This window comes from Dendropsophus ebraccatus, chromosome 4, assembly GCF_027789765.1.
Source record: "Dendropsophus ebraccatus isolate aDenEbr1 chromosome 4, aDenEbr1.pat, whole genome shotgun sequence".
NCBI classification, from domain to species: Eukaryota; Metazoa; Chordata; class Amphibia; order Anura; family Hylidae; genus Dendropsophus; species Dendropsophus ebraccatus.
Window position 1 is genome coordinate 92,938,990 of NC_091457.1, and position 21,067 is coordinate 92,960,056.

At 46.6% G+C, this 21,067-nt stretch overlaps 1 protein-coding gene across 1 annotated transcript in view; it reads left to right on the forward strand.

Annotated features, from left to right (window-relative positions):
• Positions 1-21,067, forward strand: part of MVD (mevalonate diphosphate decarboxylase) — a 183,147-nt gene that overhangs the window by 62,667 nt on the left and 99,413 nt on the right. The gene's annotated exons all lie outside the window — the stretch shown is intronic.

A 21,067-nucleotide genomic window follows, 5' to 3' on the forward strand; every position in this document is an offset into this window, starting at 1 on the left:
GGATCCTCCCCTTCCCTGTATGACTCTGTAATGATCCCCTCCTCCTCTGTGTCATTGACAATAGCTCTAAAGTGAAGTGTGGAGCCACAAGTCTATGCACACTGCCCCCACCCTCTCACATATAATGCACGCCTGAAAACACACACACTAGACGTGTGTGAGAACTTACCCAAAAAGCTTTCCAAAAAATTATTTTAATTCTTCAGCAGATAGCAACTCCTCAATGCAATGCTGCTGTCAGGCTCAGTCCACTTGTGAGCTCTATCCAGAGACTGACCTCCCCCTCCCCCAGGGAATCAAATACCGGCAGTAGTTTCCCTCCTTAAACAGGTTATGAATCAGTATGGTGCCTGCAGCACAAAAGGCTACAACAAACAGCCATTACCAGACTACACATGGCTTCTCTAACACAATTTACTGTTATATTCAGGTATGCAATAAGGCCTGCTGTGTTACAACGTTGTTAATGGTACAAATTATGCTTTTTCTCCATTATCATTGCAATTCCCATTTACACAGGGCAATGTTACATGGTTAAGAGGTTGAAAAAGGACAAGAGCCCCTCAAGTTCAGCCTTTAACTCTACTGTGTTCATCCAGAGGAAGGCAAAAAGCCTCACGAGGCAGATCCCGCATCACAGGGAGGAAATTTCCAACTTAAATTTGGCAATCAGAATAAATCCCTGGATCAATGTCCTCCCACGTAATCCTGTGGCCATAACTTAATATTATATTTATCGAGAAAAGTAATTAAGCCCCAGCTCTCCATCTACTCTGTTTTCACCGTCTACGTTATAGTCGCCACCCCCCCCCCCCTCATTCCCTAGTTTAAACACTCATCCAACTTTTTAGCTAACTTCTTCCCCAGCAGAGCTACACCCTCCTCTTTCACCCGCCCATCCCAACCGTAGAGCCTGTAACTGACAGAGAAGTCGTCCAACTTCTCCATTAACCTCGCTAATCTCCCACTGTCTCTCTGGTTTGGCACATGGTAAAGGTAATATGTCAGAAAATATTACCTTGGAGGTCCTTGTCTTAAGCTTTCTGTTTAAGTCCCTGAAATCATTTTTGAGGACCGACCACCTTCCTCTAACTCTATCATTGGTGCCAATGTGCACCATGACCGCTGGTTCTTCACAGCCTCTCCCAGTAATCCATCAACCCAATTCGAGTGTAATGAACTTGAGTGCCAGGTAAGGAACCCACTGTTCGATAATCCTGGTCTTTGTGACAGATCACCCTATCTATTCCCCTAATAATTGAGTACCCACTATCAATACCTGTCTGGCATGCCCTGTACTCCTTTTCCCCACCTTACTAGAGCAGACACCCCCTGGCTGTCAGAGACAGTGTCCTACCATGCCATCCCTGAATCAGCACCCCCCTTATCCACCAACTTGGCAAACTTGTTGGGGTATGCCAGATCAGGACTTGCCTCCCTGGCACTCTTCCCTCTACCCAGTCTTCTGATTGACCCAACTAGCTGCCTCATCTTCCTGCACCTCCATACTATCACTCTGTCCACCCTCTGGAGTGTTTGCTCAGTGGGCAGCAGACTCCTTTCCAAGTTGTCAATGCATCTCAATGTTGCCAACTGCCCATTTAGATCCAGAATCTGGGCTTCCAAATCTATGGAAAGCTATATGCCCACATCTCGCACAACAATATGCACCCTGAAACGATTGTTCAAGAATTACATACATCGCACAAGATGTACATTGGGCCACATTGTCAAACATTGAGCTCATTGGACATACGGGGATCTAAAATATAGTATTTATACAAAAGCAGACAAATAACACACAATTTGCTCTCCTCTAAAGTCCCTAAATTTTAAATTCCTCACAAAAACATACTTTAGATTAAAACCACTTGCACACTCCCAAACTTGCTTTTTCAGGCCATGTTCACATGGCGTAAGAAAAGATTAGAAAATGATCAGAAAATCAGAAAAGTATAAGAAAATTATGCAACAACAGCCATGATTACTACGGAACTTACCTTGTGTGAACATGGCCTTAGTTAGTATATATGCTCTACTGCAGTATCTGCTACAAGTGTCTCCTCTGCTGCAGGCTGCAACTTATAAATTCACACATTGTTCATTGTTTTGCTGGGATGGAGTAAACGATCGTAGTAACGATCGCAATAACGATCATAGTAACGATCATAACCAACAACTATCGTTCTGTGTAATATGGGGAACGATTTCAGGTTAACGATAAACAATCTCGTTTGCGATCGTTTATTGTTGGTCATTAATCGTTAAAAATCGCTTCTTCTAAAAGGACACTAAAGCTGTGTTTACACAGCGAGCTTTTTGCCGCAGGCTGCACCACTGCTCTATTCATTCTCTATGAATTTACCGAAATGCTGGAGATGCATAGGCTTGTGGATAGGGCATAACTTGTTCAGCGACCCAGGGGGGCCAGATGTTATGTGGCTGGGCCAGTTGTTGGAGTACCAAACGAGGCACGGTTGCCAGGAGTGGAATATTTGCCCACCCCTGGATGCACTGACACATGGCTTTCTGGTTAAAGGGAACCAATCAGCACAATTGTGCTGACACGGTTCCCAGATTCATAGTATAAAGCTACTGTGCAACTCACGGCACGAACCAGCCGTGGCTGCAGTATTAGCTTTAGTAAGGAGAAAAGGTATGTTTATTCTGCTGCGCATAGCAGGAAGAGGGGCGGCAACTAGTCATCTGGATGGGAAGCCACCCTTGACTAGTCACCACTCTTTGCCTGTTGGCACACAGCGTCGGAAGTATATAAGTATATAAAAATAGTTGGCAAAGACTCCCGTTAGGTCAATAAACAGTTCTTTCACATCTGAGGTATCTCAGAAATATAATAGATGTTTGTATGCTTGAATAATACACAGTGGGCTTTGCTGGAATGTAGGAGAAGATAAGAGTGGCTACGTTCAGACACAGTGTGGTCGCTGGGATAGATAGTTGTTACAGTTACTGTATACTATAGACACTTGTTTTAGAATAGACCTTGACGAGAATAACTTGAAATAGCCTTAACTTAGTTGTAGTATTGGGATGTTGTGGGCTACAGACCGGGACCTGTTCAGATGCAAGGGCTGGGGCTGTTAGAGAGGAGTCATTCATGGGAAATGACATTCGCCTACACTATCTTGAGGGCACCGAGTGACACAAGATCAGTGATTACAGGCCCACCTAGTGGGTAAAGCTAACCATTGGTGGTACCCCTTAGCAACCTAGTGAGTTAGCTTTTGCACTTAGCTTGACTACTGACTTGAACAATACCTCAATACAGTACACTTGTTTAGCCTTCAGAGGTAGAAGATACAGCTTCCCTGTTTTCACCGCAGTCCCTCCTTAAGGTGCTCTAGTCGGACAATTAAAAAAAAAAAAAAAGTCCCACAACAGGGTCCTGGCCTTCAAGTCAGGGCCTAGAAGAATCTTTCAGCATAAACTGCCTGGATCTGTAGTCATTAATAATTACCACTGAACTGAAAGCTCTCTCTGAACTTCCACTACAGAACTCTCCAATTAATCCCACCCACTATATATATCCCTTCAGGGTGAGATTCTAACTGGACAAGGGGACAGAATAACCCTTAAAGCGTAACTGTAATGTTTTTTTTTATTGCAGAAATCAGTAGTATAAGCGATTTTAAGAAACTCTGTAATAGGTTTTATCAGCCAAAAAAGCCTCCTTCTGTACTCAAGAAGAAATTTTCCAGCCTCCCCCCCTGACTTCTTATCTGTGCATTATCAGGCAAACACGTCTTCATTACAGAGAAACCAGTGAAGACGGGCTCTGCTCTCTCCATTGTAAGCCTATGAAGGGGGGAGGGGCTGGGGGAGATGAGGGAGCAGGACGAGGTGACATGAAGGTCAGCTGTTTGTAGACTCTCTGGGCACCTAAAATGCTAAATTCAGGTGTCAGAAAGGTCAGTGCTTATCTATGAACTTACTGAGAGAAGATTGCAGGGTGTTGTGCTGTGCAGGACTGCTCCGTGCTCAGTCACTCCTAACAGCCCCTCCCCTCTCCATAGCCACATAATGGAGACAGAAATCCTGCTTCATTTGATGTGAGGGGGGAGGCTGGGAGATTGTTTTTTTTAGTACAGAAGGAAACTCTTTTAGTACATAAAACCTATTACAGAGTTTCTTAAAATCGCGTGTACTGTTGATATTTAATGTTTTCAGAAAAATGACCCTGAAATGACAGTTACGCTTTAACCCCTTCGTGCTGCAGCTAGTTTGGGCCTTAATGACCAGGCTAATTTTTCAAAATCTGACCTGTCTCACTTTATGCTCTTATAGCTCAGTGATGCTTTAACGTATGCTAGCGATTCTGAGATTGTTTTTTCGTGACATATGGCACTTTATGTTAGTGGCAAAATTTGGTCACTATTTTGTGTGTTTTTTGTGAAAAACATCAAAATATCATGAAAAATTGAAAAAAATTGCATTTTATGAACTTTGAAATTCTCTGCTTCTAAAAAAAGAAAGTCGTAGCACATAAATTAGTTACTAAGTCACATTACCAATATGTCTTCTTTATTCTGGCATAATTTGGTAAACATATTTTACTTTTTTAGGGTACAAACCCACTTGACGTATTTGCTGCGTGAATCAGTCTTAAAAATAAGCAGCCAAAACGCAGGTTGGCTTTATACGATTGTTCTGCATTAAAATACGCAATTGCGTATTTTTGAAGCGTGAAGCTACATACGTTTTTCGCACAGGTTGTTAACAACTGATGCTTTGCTAACAACAAGCTTCACGCTTCAAAAATACGCAATTGCGTATTTTAATGCAGAACAATCTTATAAAGCCAACCTGCGTTTTGCCTGCTTATTTTTAAGACTGATTCACACAGCAAATACGTCAAGTGGGTTTGTACCCTTAGGCCCCGTTCCCACTGAGCAAAGCTAGCGGAATTCCGCGACGGAATTGTCCGCCGCGGAATGCCGTTAGCCTCCCGCTCATAATGGGACTCTATGGGAGGCGCGCGCTGCTGCTCTATACGCGCTGAAGAATGAACATGTTCATTCTTCAGCGCGGACAGGGCAGCAGCGCGCGCCTCCCATAGAGTCCCATTATGAGCGGGAGGCTAACGGCATTCCGCGGCGGACAATTCCGTCGCGGAATTCCGCTAGCTTTGCTCAGTGGGAACGGGGCCTTAGGGTGTTATGGGGCTTAGAAATGTATCAGCAAATTATCACATTTTCGTTAAACTGATTTTTTTAGGGACCAGTTCTTTTTTTAAATGGATTTAGAAGTCTGGTATCCTGAAAACCCCCATAAGTGACCCCATTTTGGAAACTACACACCTTAAAGAATTAATCTAGGGGTATAATGAGCATTTTAACCCTACAGGGGCTGGAGGAAAGTATTCACAATTAGGCAGTAAAATAATGGAAAATTTTAATTTTCCAATAATATATACGTTTAGATTAAAGTTTCTCATTTTCAAAAGGAATATGAGACAAAAAGCACGCCAAAATTTGTAATGCAGGTTCTCTTGAGTACAACGGTACCCCATATGTGGGCGTAAACCACTGTATGGGCACACAGCAGGGCTCAGAAGGAAGGGAGCGCCAATTAGCTTTTCCAATGCAAATTTTGCTGAAGAAGTTTCTGAGCGCCAGGTGCGTTTGCAGTGCCCCTGTAGTGTCAGCAGAGAGAAAACCCCCCATAAGTCACCCCATTTTGGAAAGTACACCCCTCAAAGAATTCATCTTGGTGTGTGGTGACCATTTTGACCCCACAGGTATTACAGGAAAGTATTCAAAAGAAGACAGTAAAAATGAAAAACTCGAATTCTTCCAATAATATGTTCGTTTAGTTTGAAATTTCTCAATTTCACGAGGAACAAGAGGAAAAAAGTACCCCCAAATTTGTAACGCAGGTTCTCCTGAGTACAATGGTACCCCATATGTGGGCATAAACCACTGCATGGGCACACAGCCGGGCTCAGAAGGGAAGGAGCGCCAATTAGCATTTTCAGTGCAGATTTTTCTGAAGAAGTTTCTGAGCGCCAGGTGCGTTTGCAGAGCCCCTGTAGTGTCAGCAGAATAGATTCCCCCCAAAAGTCACCCCATTTTGGAAAGTGCACCCCTCAAAGAATTCATCTTGGGGTGTGGTGACCATTTTTACCCCACAGGTATTAGAGGAAAGTATTCAAAATTGGCCAGTAAAAATGAAAAACTCAAATTTTTCCAATAATATGTTGGTTTAGTTTGAAATCTCTCAATTTGACGAGGAACAGGAGAGAAAACGTACCCCAAAATCTGTAACGCAGGTTCTCCTGAGTACAACGGTACCCCATATGTGGGCATAAACCACTGTATGGGCACACAGCAGGGCTCAGAAGGGAAAGAGCGCCAATTTACAGGAGCAAAATTGCAGCTAGTAATGGTTATTAGAATAGCGCAGTTACTAAAATAGAATAAAAAAAATGAGATTACAGGTAATGTGGGGTGGTTACGGGCAACCAGGGGTGGTTATGGGCACCCTGAGGTGGTTACAGGTAATCTGGGGTGGTTACGGACAACATGGGGTGGTCACGGGCAACCTGCTGTGGTTACGGCAACCTGGGGTGGTTACAGGCAACTTGGGGTGGTTACGGGCAACGAGGGGTGGTTATGGGCAACGTGTGGTGGTCACGGGCAACCTGCTGTGGTTACGGCAACGTGGGGTGGTTACAGGCAACGTGGGCTGGTTACAGGCAACGTGGGCTGGTTACAGGCAACGTGGGCTGGTTACAGGCAACGTGGGCTGGTTACGGGCAACCTGCTGCGCTTACAGACAATCTGGGGTGGTTACGGGCAACCTGCAGTGCTTACAGACAATCTGGGATGGTTACAGGAAACGTGGGGTGGTTACGGGCAACCTGCAGTGCTTACAGACAATCTGGGGTGGTTACGGGCAACGTGGGGTGGTTACGGGCAACCTGCAGTGCTTACAGACAATCTGGGGTGGTTACGGGCAACGTGGGGTGGTTACGGGCAACCTGCAGTGCTTACTGACAATCTGGGGTGCTTACGGGCAACGTGGGGTGGTTACGGGCAATGTGGGGTGGTTACGGATAAACTGAAGTTCTTATAGGCAATCTGGGGTGGATACCTGTAATCTGGCATGGGCACCGCAATCTGGAGGGGGTCATTGGCAATTTGGGGTGGTCAGAGGCGACGTGCGGTGGTCAGAGGCGACGTGCGGTGGTCAGAGGCGACGTGCGGTGGTCAGAGGCGACGTGCGGTGGTCAGAGGCGACGTGCGGTGGTCAGAGGCGACGTGCGGTGGTCAGAGGCGACGTGCGGTGGTCAGAGGCATCGTGGCGTGGTAAGAGGCATCGTGGCGTGGTCAGAGGCAACGCGCGGTGGTTACGTGCAATCTGGGGGGGGTTACATGTAATCTGGCATGATTACGGGGAACCTGGGGGGTTATGTGCAACCTGGAAGGGTTACAGACAATCTGGGATTGTTACTGATAAACTGAAGTGCTTATAGGTAATCTGGGGTGGGTACATGTAATTTGGGGTGGTTACGGGCAATCGGGAGGGGGTCACTGGCAATTTGTGGTGGTTACGGGCAACGTGCGGTGGTTACGGGCAACATGCGGTGGTTACGGGCACGTGCGGTGGTTACGGGTAATCTGGGGAGGGGTTAGGGGTAATTTGGGAGTAAACTGCAATTATTACTATAATAAAAAGTGTGTGTTTTATTTTTTTGTATGTTTGTCACTTTTTGTACTTTACATATTCATTTTCACTGTATTACTATGATTACTGTGATATTTTCTATCTCAGTAATCATAGTTTAGTGACAGAGACCAAATTGGTCTCTGTCACTTTAAATTTTCAGAGTTGGCTGGTTGTGAAGCGCATGCGCACTTCATAACCAGCCAGGACGTCGAGGAGGAAGGAGCTCCGTGGATCCGGTGAGTATATGGGGAAGGGGGGGGTGACTGGGGGACGGGGTGACAGGGGGGGTGGGGGGCGACTTGGGGGGTGGGGGGACATCACTTTTTATCCCCTGTCACCAATCATTCATGGTGACAGGGGATAAAAAGTGCCTGGAGCACATGGCACAAGCGATCAGCGGTATATAGTATATACCGCTGATCGCTTGTACCGGGACCCCACAGGGGGGGTCCCCGATGACTGCCCCATGCTCTCCGCTACCTCCGGTGGCGGAGAGCATGGGGCTTTCATTCATTTTAACTTTTACATCGCTGTGAACCGACATTAGACGGTTCACAGCGATGGCGGCGGCCATCTTGGAAATGATGGCCGCCGGGGGAGGGGGGTTAGTTATTGGGGCACTAGGGGGGGCTGATCTGAGGTCTGGGGGACAGTTATTTCATCTCCCCCCGCCGTAGATTCACGGCGGGGGGAGATGAAAGGCGGCGGCGGCACCGGTAATCTCCTTTACCGACGGTCGCCGCTATAACGTTAATAGCGGCGATCGTCGGTAAGGGGGGGGGCCGGGACGGACCTCACACACTGCCCCAACCCCTCAGCTACCTCCGGTAGCCGGGGGGATGGGGTGGGGGCCGTCCCGGCCCCGCAGCCTTATTCTCTGTCATCGCCGTAAAAAGCTGATGGCAGCAGAATAAGGACCATTAGTGACCGCCGTAGAAAGCCGTATCGGCGGTCACTAAGGGGTTAATGGTGTGTTCACACCTACAGGATCTGCAGCTGATTTTCTGCAGCAGATTTCATTTAAATAACTGAACACAGCATCAAATCTGCTGCAGATCTGCTGCAGATCCTGTAGGTGTGAACGCACCCTAAGGGTGCCTTCACACCTACCGTATCGCAGCAGATTTGACTAAATGAATGAACATAGCATTAAATCCGCACTGTAAAATCCGCTGCGGATCTGCTGTGGATTTTACAGTGCGGATTTAATGCTGTGTTCATTCATTTAGTCAAATCTGCTGCGGATCTGCTGCGGATCCGCAGCGGATTTTCTGCTGCGATACGGTAGGTGTGAAGGCACCCTAAGATAGGTTAAGATCCTCTGAGGTAGCGACATCAGTTAGCCCTTTTACAGTCTTCAGCCGTGCAGACATATATGGCTGGGTTCACACTACGTATATTTCAGTCAGTATTGTGGTCCTCATATTGCAACCAAAACCAGGAGTGGATTAAAAACACAGAAAGGATCTGTTCACACAATGTTGAAATTGAGTGGATGGCCGCCATATAACAGTAAATAACTGCCATTATTTCAATACAACGGCCGTTGTTTTAAAATAACAGCAAATATTTGCCATTAAATGGCGGCCATCCACTCAATTTCAACATTGTGTGAACAGATCCTTTCTATGTTTTTAATCCACTCCTGGTTTTGGTTGCAATATGAGGACCACAATACTGACTGAAATATACGTAGTGTGAACCCAGCCTAATAAGGTGCAAATCACAGTGACATCTGATGACAGGAGTAGCATTCTTCGGCCCTTCAGCCCCAGAGCCTATAACTGACCTATACATGCTGCTACAATAGCAGTGGACCCCCGCTCTGGGACACTGCACTTGTCCAGATGGCAATACCATCTGGGAACCGTTGCTTCACATACTAGAAAAAAAGGGCAACATAACCCAGTGACAGAAATCCTTAACAGTATGGTGTATTACTTATATCATTCTGTTAAGTCGTTCTCCTGATATGCAGGATTATGGGCTTCATGCTGCATCACCCCCTCCCCTCTCTAGCTGCTGATTGAAACTGTCTGCCTATACACAGTATAGATAGACAACTGCCAACCAGCAGCCGTTGGGCAGAGGGGGCTGATGCTCTTGAATATCCTGGACTACTGAGCATTCAGTTAAGCTTTTCTGACTAGCTTATCCTATCCTTAGATAGGGCAGCATATAAGTACTGAAAAGATACGATTCGCTCCAATCATAATGACCTGCCAAATAGGCTAACACATATTTGAAATTGCATTGTGAACACTGTCCTTGATGTGCTGACATGCTAAATGCACAGCTTCCAATCACTGAGGCTGCAATGTACTGGAAACATCAACAGGGCAGAGGAAGTAGTGGTGCTGGACTCTCCAAGGTGAGTATGCTGGACTGCAAGGAGAGGATCTGTAAAGGATCTGCTGCTGCTGTTTGTTTTAGTTTTTTTATTGTCTGCGGAGCACAACAATGATAAAATCCAATGTATTTGGTTTTTGATTCATCTTGAAAAGCCTCTTCATTGTGGTGCGTTGGTTTTTTGGCATGACGTCTGGCATCTTACTAGACAAAATAATGCAACATAATGTTTGGTAATTGTTTGGTAAATTGCAACTAAGGCCTCCAAAGCAGGTGTGAACTCATACTAAGCAATACCATACTAAGCAATACAGCCTGATGCTGCAGATTTACCCCATGTGACTCCACAGCCAGGCACCCAGAGATTCATGTTTTACATTGCAGTTCCTGTCTGAACTGGTTGCCACACAAGTCACACTAGTTTTTCTTGGCACCTAAAATATTTCTTTAGCATTATGTAACTGCACCAAACCCTGCTGTGTCCGGAGGAGCTCCTATCTGTGTTGGAGCCAGCCGGTTACACGTGACAACTGCAATGCCATTCGTTTGCAATAGTCAGCAATGCAGTGATACTTTATTTTAGCATGAAGCAGACAGGGATGTGTCCACCATGTGTTGTATCACAACAGGGAGCTGGTGCAGACAGGATCAGGTTGTCCTGATGTCTTATTGTGTGGTATCTGTTTGTTCGGTTCCTGTTGTCTCCAGTCTTAGCTATTTGATCAGTGTTTGTTTTGGAATAGTTCAGAAATGTTAGAATTTAGTCAGCATTTAGGCCTGGGCTACACGACAACATTCTCAAGTTCTACAGTATGGCAGAACATAGACAAACCATTTCACGCACCTCTAGACTTAGGCCGCATTCCCACATTTTCACTCACTGCATGTGGCCAAAACCATGACCCCAATAGCCATGTGATACTGCTGACAATCTCAAGTATATAAACAAAGGAGGGTGTGGTTTCTGGCCACATGAATTCCTCTGCATTTAGGGACATTGAGGGAAATTTATCAAGGGCTTTGCGACTATTTTTTGGTGAATAATTGGATTTTTCACTTATTTTTGGTCTAAGTTCTATTTATGAACCTTTATTCGACGGGCAACTTTTAAAAAAAAAATCTGTCTGTTTAGAGTATTCACCCAAAAGTTTCCATAATCTGGGATTAGCACCCAACTTATTATTTGCAACTTTTTAAAAAGTCACGCAAACATGTGCAGGCTTATGTCTGGTCAGTACCAGGTGAATATGCTTGTGCAAGTTTTGCAACTTTTTATTTAGAGACATTCACTATGACAAAGCTACATTTTAATAAATCAGTCACAAGAAATTGGAACAAAATACACACCAATCCTTATTAGAATAGACTCCACATTAGACGCCTTAGTAAATGTCCCCCATAGTTTATAATACTGGCAATTATGTACAGGAAAATAGAGTGACTATGGTGTCCTATGGAGCCTTGCATATCATTGTATTTTCATAATGCTGTGGCTTTTTTGTTGTGTTTTTATCACCATAGTTCACTGGTTTCATCAGAATACAACATTTTGTCACATTACCAGGAACATGGCACAGCAGTTTGCTGGCTGAAGAGTACCTCACTCTGTGAGCAGCATATTAGGTACTGGAAAACAAGGGGTCACACAGTTTTCCTGCCCAACGGCCATGTTTTGCCTGCGCTCACATCTGCAGACTGTACAGATGGGATCATCCTAATATCCATCCGTGTGTTCCTATCCTTGGGTTCTCCAGTATTTAGTGAATGATTGCGTTGTTGGGTCTTTCATCTGGTGACACAAATGTGATTTATTAGTTGCTTTAGTTTTATGGCCTCTAAAAAATGTCCCCGGGCAATGTAATCTATAAGGTGGGTCTGGTATTACAACATACAGGCCAGATAACATTCTTATCTCCTAAACTGTATGTAAAGCTGGCCATACACATCAGTTAGCTGTCAGCCAAGTGTTCACCTCCCTGTGAGCAAAATAGTAGAGAAACTTAAATTCAGTATGCCCAATGCTTTTTTTCTGCCATCTGAGGAGAGTTGAGAGGCCACCATGCATATTAGACTAATCCCATTCAGGGGTTTAACTGACATATGAGTCCAGTTTAAATGGTCACAGTCATTGGGAAAAAACTTTCACATGTTCTAGTTTGGAGATCAGAACCCCACTGATAGAATGAGTGAGGAGAAGAGCACACTAAGCATTTCCTTTGTCATAGCAACAGGAGATGGACTTCAAAGCAAAAGCTATGGACCCATCTCCTGTGTCATGCACAGAAACCATGCAGAGAGATCTGCTGCTTGATGAAAGGGTCACAGTCATTGGGAAAAAACTTTCACATGTTCTAGTTTGGAGATCAGAACCCCACTGATAGAATGAGTGAGGAGAAGAGCACACTTAGCATTTCCTTTGTCATAGCAACAGGAGATGGACTTCAAAGCAAAAGCTATGGACCCATCTCCTGTGTCATGCACAGAAACCATGCAGAGAAATCTGCTGCTTGATGAAAGGGCAGCTTTAATTTAGGGTGCGTTCATACTTACCAGATCCGCAGCATATTTTCTGCTGCGGATCCGCTGCGGATCCGCAGCAGATTTAATTAAAATAACTGAAAACAGCATCAAATCTGCACCATCAAATCTGCTGCGGATCCTGTAGGTGTGAATGCACTCTAAATTAAAGCGACTCTGTACCCACAATCTGACCCCCCCAAACCACTTCAGATAGCTGCTTTTAATCCAAGATCTGTCCTGCGGTCTGTTCAGCAGGTGATGCAGTTATTGTTATAAAATTTACTTTTAAAATTGCAGCCCCGTGCCCTACGGGTGTATCTGTGCCCTAACTTTGCACCACCCCCTCTGTCCCTCCTCCCCACCCTCTTCATCATTAGGAATGCCACTGGAACATTTACTGCTGTTTGAACATTGCACAGGTGTCTTAATGATCCAGCCCATGTGCTGTGGTAACACAAGTGGGGAATAGGAGGCAATCTGCCTGGAGCATTCCTAATGATGAGGAGGGCGGGGAGGAGGGACGGAGGGGTGGTGCAAAGTTAGGGCACAGATACGCCCGTAGGGTACAGGGCTGCAATTTTAAAAGTAAAATTTTATGACAATAACTGCATCACTTGCTGAACGGACCGCAGGACAGATCTTGGATTAAAAGCAGCTATCTGAAGGTACAAGCAGTTTGGGGGGGTCAGATTGTGGGTACAGAGTCGCTTTAACTGGTGTCAGAAAGAGACAGAGATTTGTAATTTAACTCTATTAAGAAATCTCAAGTTTCCCAGTACTTATCAGCTGTTATATGTCCTGCAGGTAGCAATGTATTCTCACTAGTCTGACACAGCTCTCTACTGCCACCTCTGTCCATGTCAGTAACTGTCCAGAGCAGTAGCAAATCCCCAGAGAATACCTCTCCAGCTCTCCAGACTGAAAAGAATACCACTTCCTGCAGCACATCTGGCAGCTGATAAGTACTGGAAGACTGGAGATTTTTTTTAATAGAAGACCTGCACAGAGGGCTGTGCGGGTCTTGACAGTTGTCAGTTGGTAGTCTGGCTTGGCCAGTCACATCTAACCTCCCTGCATCACCTCAGTAATCCTGTCAGGCTTGAAGTTCAGTCCCCTAACCTGTTTCCAGGCAGCTATAAGGACTAATATGTGTCCTCAAAGTCTCAGCAGGACATTCTCTGCATTTATTAGTGCCTGCTGTCGGATTGGTAAAGTGTTAGAGGGTCACCTATTCACTGTCCATATCTTCCTGGCTCTCAAGTCAGTGTGTTTATGTGTCTTCCTCCTGCTTGCCAGTGAGCATTGACAGCATCATTTAATTCAAGTCTTTTCAGTCACTTCAAGTAATTATTCGCACGTACCTTATAAAGGCTGGAAACTGCAAAGTCCCTGGAACAGGTCTGTCTACTCTATTCCTGTAATCCTATCTATCCACCAAATCCATCCCCCCCCCCCCCCCCCCCGAAGCTAGGGACTCTGATCAAGCCAACATATATTCATCAGAAGGTGAGCCCTAAGGTTGCACTACACCAGCCAGCAACAACCCCTCAGTATATTACAGAACACCTCAAAAACATTGCACATTCTTTTGTATTTTTGGAAGCCATTAAACCAGGGATGGGGAATCTCCGGCCTGCGGGCCGCATCCGGGCCCTGAGACCTCCTGATGCGGCCCGCAGCTCTCCTGTGACGTGTGTTGCTCTGGTGGGGCAGGAGCCAGCATGCACATGAGGATGCTGTGAGTGCCGTCCCCTTCCCCACCAGAGTAGCACCTGTCTTCCTTCTCCTGCTGGGCGCGCAATGACGTCATTTCATTGTGCGCCGCCTGCAGGAAAAGACGGGCACAAACTAGAGGGGCGAGAAGAGGACCTGGGATGCGTGGAAGCGGAGAAAAGGTGAGTGGGGTGTTTATTTTTTTATTTGAGATAGACACTGGGGGTTAACTAGAGCCACCAGGGGCATGACTGGTGGGGTTATCTAGAGCCACCAGGGGCATGACTGGGGGGCGTTAATTAGAGCCACCAGGGGCATGACTGGGTGGGTTAACTAGAGCTACCAGGGGCATGACTGGGGGGGTTAACTAAAGCTACCAGGGGCATGACTGGGGGGGGGGGGTAACTAGAGCTACCAGGTGCATGACTGGGTGGGTTAACTAGTGCTACCAGGGGCATGACTGGGGGAGTTAACTAGAGCTACCAGGGACATGACTGGTGGGGTTATTTAGAGCCACCAGGGGCATGACTGGGGGGGTTAACTAGAGCTACCAGGGGCATGACACGGGGGTTAACTAGAGCTACCAGGGGCATGACTGGGGGGGGGGGTTTACTAGAGCTACCAGGTGCATGACTGGGTGGGTTAACTAGTGCTACCAGGGGCATGACTGGGGGAGTTAACTAGAGCTACCGGGGGCAAGACTGGGGGTTAACTAGAGCTACCAGGGGCATCAATAAGGGGTTAACTAGAGCTACCAGGGGCATCAATAAGGGGTTAACTAGAGCTACCAGGGGCATCACTGGGGGTCAACATCAGCTACCAGGGGCATCACTGAGGGTTAACACCAGCTACCAGGGGGTTTATTTGGACTACCAGGGGCATCACTGGGTGTTTATTAGGACTACCAGGGGCATCACTGGGGGTTAACTCTTGCTACCGGATATCACTAAGGATTCACATTAGGTACTAGAGGCATCACAGAAGGTTAACTACAATAGCAGGGGCATTAGGGTAACAATACTTTGCCTTGCCCCGGGTGCTGCTAACCCACGCTACCAACTGCCATGTACAGTATGCGGCCCTCAAATGATTTTATTAATGCCTCCTATTAAGGTCCTCGACAGGGAAAAGGTTCCCACCCCTGCATTAAACTAACGATTCAAGGCTTCCAGTGAATGTTGTTGGATTTCCTTCTCATATATATGTACTGCACTGATCAGTTAGTTCTGCACTCCTTGCTCTATTAATGGCACTGCACTGAGACCTGATCAGCTCCTGCATTTATATGGTGATCCAAACCACTCCACCACCAGTGAAGCCTAGTAAGGTTATTAAAATGCAGAAAGGAGATTATGGTCAGCACAGTTGCAAACACAGAGCAGTCTGTAGTGGAGGTGGAACTGTCAGGTAGCTGTAGCGGAGGTGCTCCAAATGAAAGACAGAGTAAGTTAATCACATTGCAGGAAACAGACAACAGGCACTCACCAAATCTTGCAGCTGCTAGATTCTGTGAGTGCCTGTTGTCTGTTTCCTGCAAGGTCATTAAAATGCTGCCATCAGCTTTGATACTGCATTTAAATGGCTAAATAGCCAACACTGGAGATTGCAGGGTATTAGCTGAGAGCTGCTTCATACACCCTTAACAGCACATGTGTTGAGGGGTTAAATACATGTGTAATACTCCTGCAAATCATGTCCTATTCATATCGCTGAAAATTACATGGTTACTCTTTTATGTGCATTTTAAATTAGTGTGTATAAAAAAAAGCGGCATATCAATTCTTTACACATATTCCATATTCAATGGTCCCATTAGAAAAATGGGAGCACTAAAAAAACGCTCCTAACACACATGAAATACACTTCACATACATATGAAATAAGTGAAAAAAGCCTCTAAAACACAAGTGTAAAACATGTTTATGCCTTGAAAAATACATAGAAATCTCTACTTTCGTTATACACAGTTTGACTCCAACCTTAGAAACTTCAGTTGAAGATTTTTATTAAGAAAAAAAAACCTTCCAAGGATCAGAAAGACAGAGCATGATCAGCACATGATCCTATGGGACATTTCTCATCTGTGGAGCCAAAATAAAAACACTTCTTGGGACAAAGTTAATAATTGTGAGTGTATCTGACAAGAGACGTTATTGATTAAAGGAATTGTCTGTCACGTACTGTTTGTAAATATACATATACATGTACAGTGCAGAAATCTATACCCCACCCCCCATCCTACACTAAGTATCTGACTATGAGACCATGGCTATGTCCTTAAAGGGGTAGTGCGGCGTTCAAAATTATTCACTCAATAACACACATTACAAAGTTGTACAACTTTGTAATGTATGTTATGTTAGTGAACGGCCCCCTTCCCCGTGTTCCCCCCACCCACGCTAGACCCATGTACATGTACAGTGCAGAAATCTATACCCCACCCCCCATCCTACACTAAGTATCTGACTATGAGACCATGGCTATGTCCTTAAAGGGGTAGTGCGGCGTTCAAAATTATTCACTCAATAACACACGTTACAAAGTTGTACAACTTTGTAATGTATGTTATGTTAGTGAACGGCCCCCTTCCCCGTGTTCCCCCCACCCACGCTAGACCCCGAAGTGTGATGCACTATACTCACCTGATTCGTTTCGACCCCCGTCCGCCATCTTGGGACAATGATGCCATCTTCGGAAGGCCGGCCGAACCGCTCCATCCGTCCCTCATGCCGGCCCCCCTATGCCGCGTCATTAGCTGCTCAGCCGCAATAACTGTGCTCGGCCAATCGCGGCTGAGCAGCTGGTCTTGTGAGATACGTCTATAAGGATTTGAACTTGTTCACTGATGGCAAGTGAAAATCATAAAATTGATGAATTTTGAAGGCTCATTCATGGAATAATTATTGTATACATAAACAAGGGATTGATCATATCCCCGTAAGCATGCTCATTTGGTCCTGCTTTGCTGGTAGTATGCATAACCATTGCCAAGGTAAGATCAGACAAGACCAGATAACAATGCAGCGAGCCGGGGTGTGGAAGAAAGTGAGGGGATGAGGAGAGGATGATGGTGGTTGTAGTTTTAGGCTTGTAGGTGGTTATGCCTCTCCTGTGTGTAGCACTGAGCTCCTGAGTGAGGGGATGCACTGAGGGCTGCAGAGTGAGAGGGTGCTGTACCTGTAGGATGGCTGGGTCTTGTGGTGCACTGCAGCCTTACTGACTGATTGTCTTGGTCTCCAGTAGGCACAAGGGCTTCCACAGCTACAGGTTACTCTCTGGCGCTCCCCTGTATTCTCCCTCTCTTCTGTGGGCCGCTGTAGAGGTTTTAGAGTGGCTGCACCTGTGTGTAAGGTGGTTGTGGTGTGGACCTGTAGTTCACGCCGGGGCCAACCCCAAATGCTGCTGTCCGGTAATATGGCCCTTGATGGTGAAAGAGTCTGGTGGTATGTGGAGAGATGATCTGCCTCAGACCTTGGTCTCTCAGTACGTGTGGGATGCGGGTGGGCACTGTGATCCTGTGGACCTTTTCCCTAATGGTGCTCGAGTCTGTTTCCCTCCCTGTCAGCTAGGGAGCTTTCTGCTTTAAGTTATTAGGCCGGGCCTTATGTGCTGGCCCTTTCCTGAAGGTGCACCTGACATAAGGGAAAGAATGAGTTTTCTCCTCTTCTCAAATCCGTTCCTGGCTTTGGCTTCAAAAATCTTTGTGTAAAGGCACCCTTAGGGCCCTATTCCACGGGCCGATTATCGTTCAGATTATCGTCAAATCGTTTGAATCTAAGCGATAATCGTTCGGTTGAAAAGCAGTAAACGCTTAACGATCGAACGAGAAATCGTAAATCGTTTAATAAGACCTGGACCTATATTTATCGTTGCTCATTCGCAAATCGTTTGTGTTGAATAAGACTGCGTTCGGTCGTTCGCAGTAGTGACGAACGTAATAGCGATGACAATACGGCCGCAAGAACGATCGTAAGTAGCAATTATCGTTCCATGTAAATGGGTGAACGATTTCAGGTCTTTCGCAATAGCGGTCGTTTGGATCGTTTATCATTAACGATTATTCGAACGATAATCGTCCCGTGGAATAGGGCCCTTAGAGTTCGGGCGAGCCCAAACAAACTTTAAGTTTGTTCATCTCTGTCTGTGATACATGGTCAGATCAGCCTGTGAGTTCAAAGGTCAAAGCAGGGGGTCCAGACAGGTAGCAGTCTTGGTATCCAGGTGAAAGGTCAAACCACAGAATATCAAAGCTAATCAGAAGTGGAGCCAAAGTATTACTTGCTTTCTCTTTTTAGCTTTCACGTAAGCCTACATATGTCACAAAATATGAGTGGGCAGTGGTATTTCTGCATAGCTTGGGCATTATACAGTGATTTTTGAGCATTGTGGTTTGGATTTTGTAAATATACATAGTGACTACAAGCACCAAGCGCCACAACAAGTTATGTATGTGAATGGATAAGAAGCAATCAATATATCGCACAGGTGTGAACTTACTAAAGAATTATGTGAAGTACTATCAAAATCCGCAGTGTGTTCTCCAGTCCTTAATGCGGTGTTTATGCATACAAGTTTCATATATGACAATAATAGAGTCCTCACTGAGAGCGAGCCCTGGCCGGCGGCACCGCTTCTACCAGTTTCAGCGTTCTCATGTGCATTTTGTAACGTCACTGCTCTCACTACGGAGTCTTAAGAAGACCAACCAATGCGTTTCAGCAATGCTGTCTTCCCTGACTAAGGAAAGAGTAAATATGCATAGTACCTGTGATGGAGCTCCACAAAATATATTAGTGTAAAATACAGAGCAGATGCCACATGATCTGTACCAATGGATCTGTCCTTTACTGATGGGTTAATTGGTGTCCTATGACTGTGGCCCCTTTGTATAGAAAAAAATCGATTGTGAGAGAGACTGATGTTTTTACAACGCAGTACGATTAAGCCTTGAGGTTTCACATAGTGGGTCATATTTACATTTCATTTGTCAGGTTTTTGTCCACTTTTAGTAGACTGCAGGGATGGCTGCAAACCCTCCTTATAATTACCCACAAGCAGGGCCGCCGATAGGGCAGTACAAGTGGTACTGCCGTATGGGGCCCGGACCCTAAGAGACACGGGGGGGGCCCGGCGGGCCCGCCGGCCGCCGCCCCCCGACCGCTACGCTAGGGGGGCCCGCACGGCCCCCCTTGCCAACTGTTTTTGAGCATCCCGAAAAGCTGCGGCCACGCAGCTTCTCGGGATGCACTGATCGCTTTAATGTTCCGCCCGCACAGCGGGCGGAACATCAAAGCGATCAGAATACAGGAGAAGGATCTGGCAGCGTCCTCCTCCTGTATTCTCTCCCACAGGCTGCCGGCACTTCATACCAGCAGCCTATGGGAGGCCGGGCCGTGGTCATGTGCCCCTCCGGCAGGCGTGATGATGTGACGTCATCACGTCTGCCGGAAGTCCCGTCCCTGCGGCTCGCAAGATGGAGCCCGAAGAAGAGGAGGAAGAGCTGCTGCCTGCACAGCGCGGATTAGGTGAGTAGGATGTTTGTTTTTTTTAGGGGCACCTCTGGGGGCATTATTAGTGTATGGGGGCACCTCTGGGGGCGTTATTAGTGTATGGGGGCACCTCTGGGGGCATTATTAGTGTATGGGGGCACCTCTGGGGGCAGTATTAGTATATGGGGGCACCTCTGGGGGCATTATTGGTCTACGGGGGCACCTCTGGGGGCATTATTAGTGTATGGGGGCACCTCTGGGGGCAGTATTAGTATATGGGGGCACCTCTGGGGGCATTATTGGTCTACGGGGGCACCTCTGGGGGCATTATTAGTGTATGGGGGCACCTCTGGGGGCATTATTGGTGTATGGGGGCACCTCTGGGGGCATTATTAGTATATGGGGCCACCTCTGGGGGCATTATTGGTGTATGGGGGCACCTCTGGGGGCAGTATTAGTATATGGGGCCACCTCTGGGGGCATTATTGGTCTACGGGGGCACCTCTGGGGGCATTATTAGTGTATGGGGGCACCTCTGGGGGCATTATTAGTGTATGGGGGCACCTCTGGGGGCATTATTAGTGTATGGGGCCACCTCTGGGGGCATTATTGGTGTATGGGGGCACCTCTGGGGGCATTATTAGTATATGGGGCCACCTCTGGGGGCATTATTGGTGTATGGGGGCACCTCTGGGGGCATTATTAGTATATGGGGGCACCTCTGGGGGCATTATTAGCTCATGGGGGAACCTCTGGGGGCATTATTAGTATATGGGGGCACCTCTGGGGGCATTATTAACTCATGGGGGCATCTCTGGGGGCATTATTAGTGCATGGGGGTACCTCTGGGGGCATTATTAGTTCATGGGGGCCACCTCTAGGGGCATTATTAGCTCATGGGGGCACAGCTGGGAATCCTACATACAGGGGGCACAGCAGGGGATCCTACATACAGGGGGCACAGCAGGGGATCCTACATACAGGAGGCACAGCAGGGGATCCTACATACAGGGGGCACAGCAGGGGATCCTACATACAGGGGGCACAGCAGGGGATCCTACATACAGGGGACACAGCAGGGGATCCTACATACAGGGGGCATCCCACACAGCGCAGTTACTATGGGAGCCTACAGGGGGGAGAAAGGAAAGGAAGTTGCTAGAAATGTGCGGAGCCTAAATTGTTTGTCTCGCAGGTTCTAAGGGGATGAAACGTATCTGGAAGGAATCATCATGGAGGTCTGGGCCGGATGGAGAGGAAAAGGGAAAGTGACGCCTCAGATCAAAGAAGACGTCACTGGTGAGTCA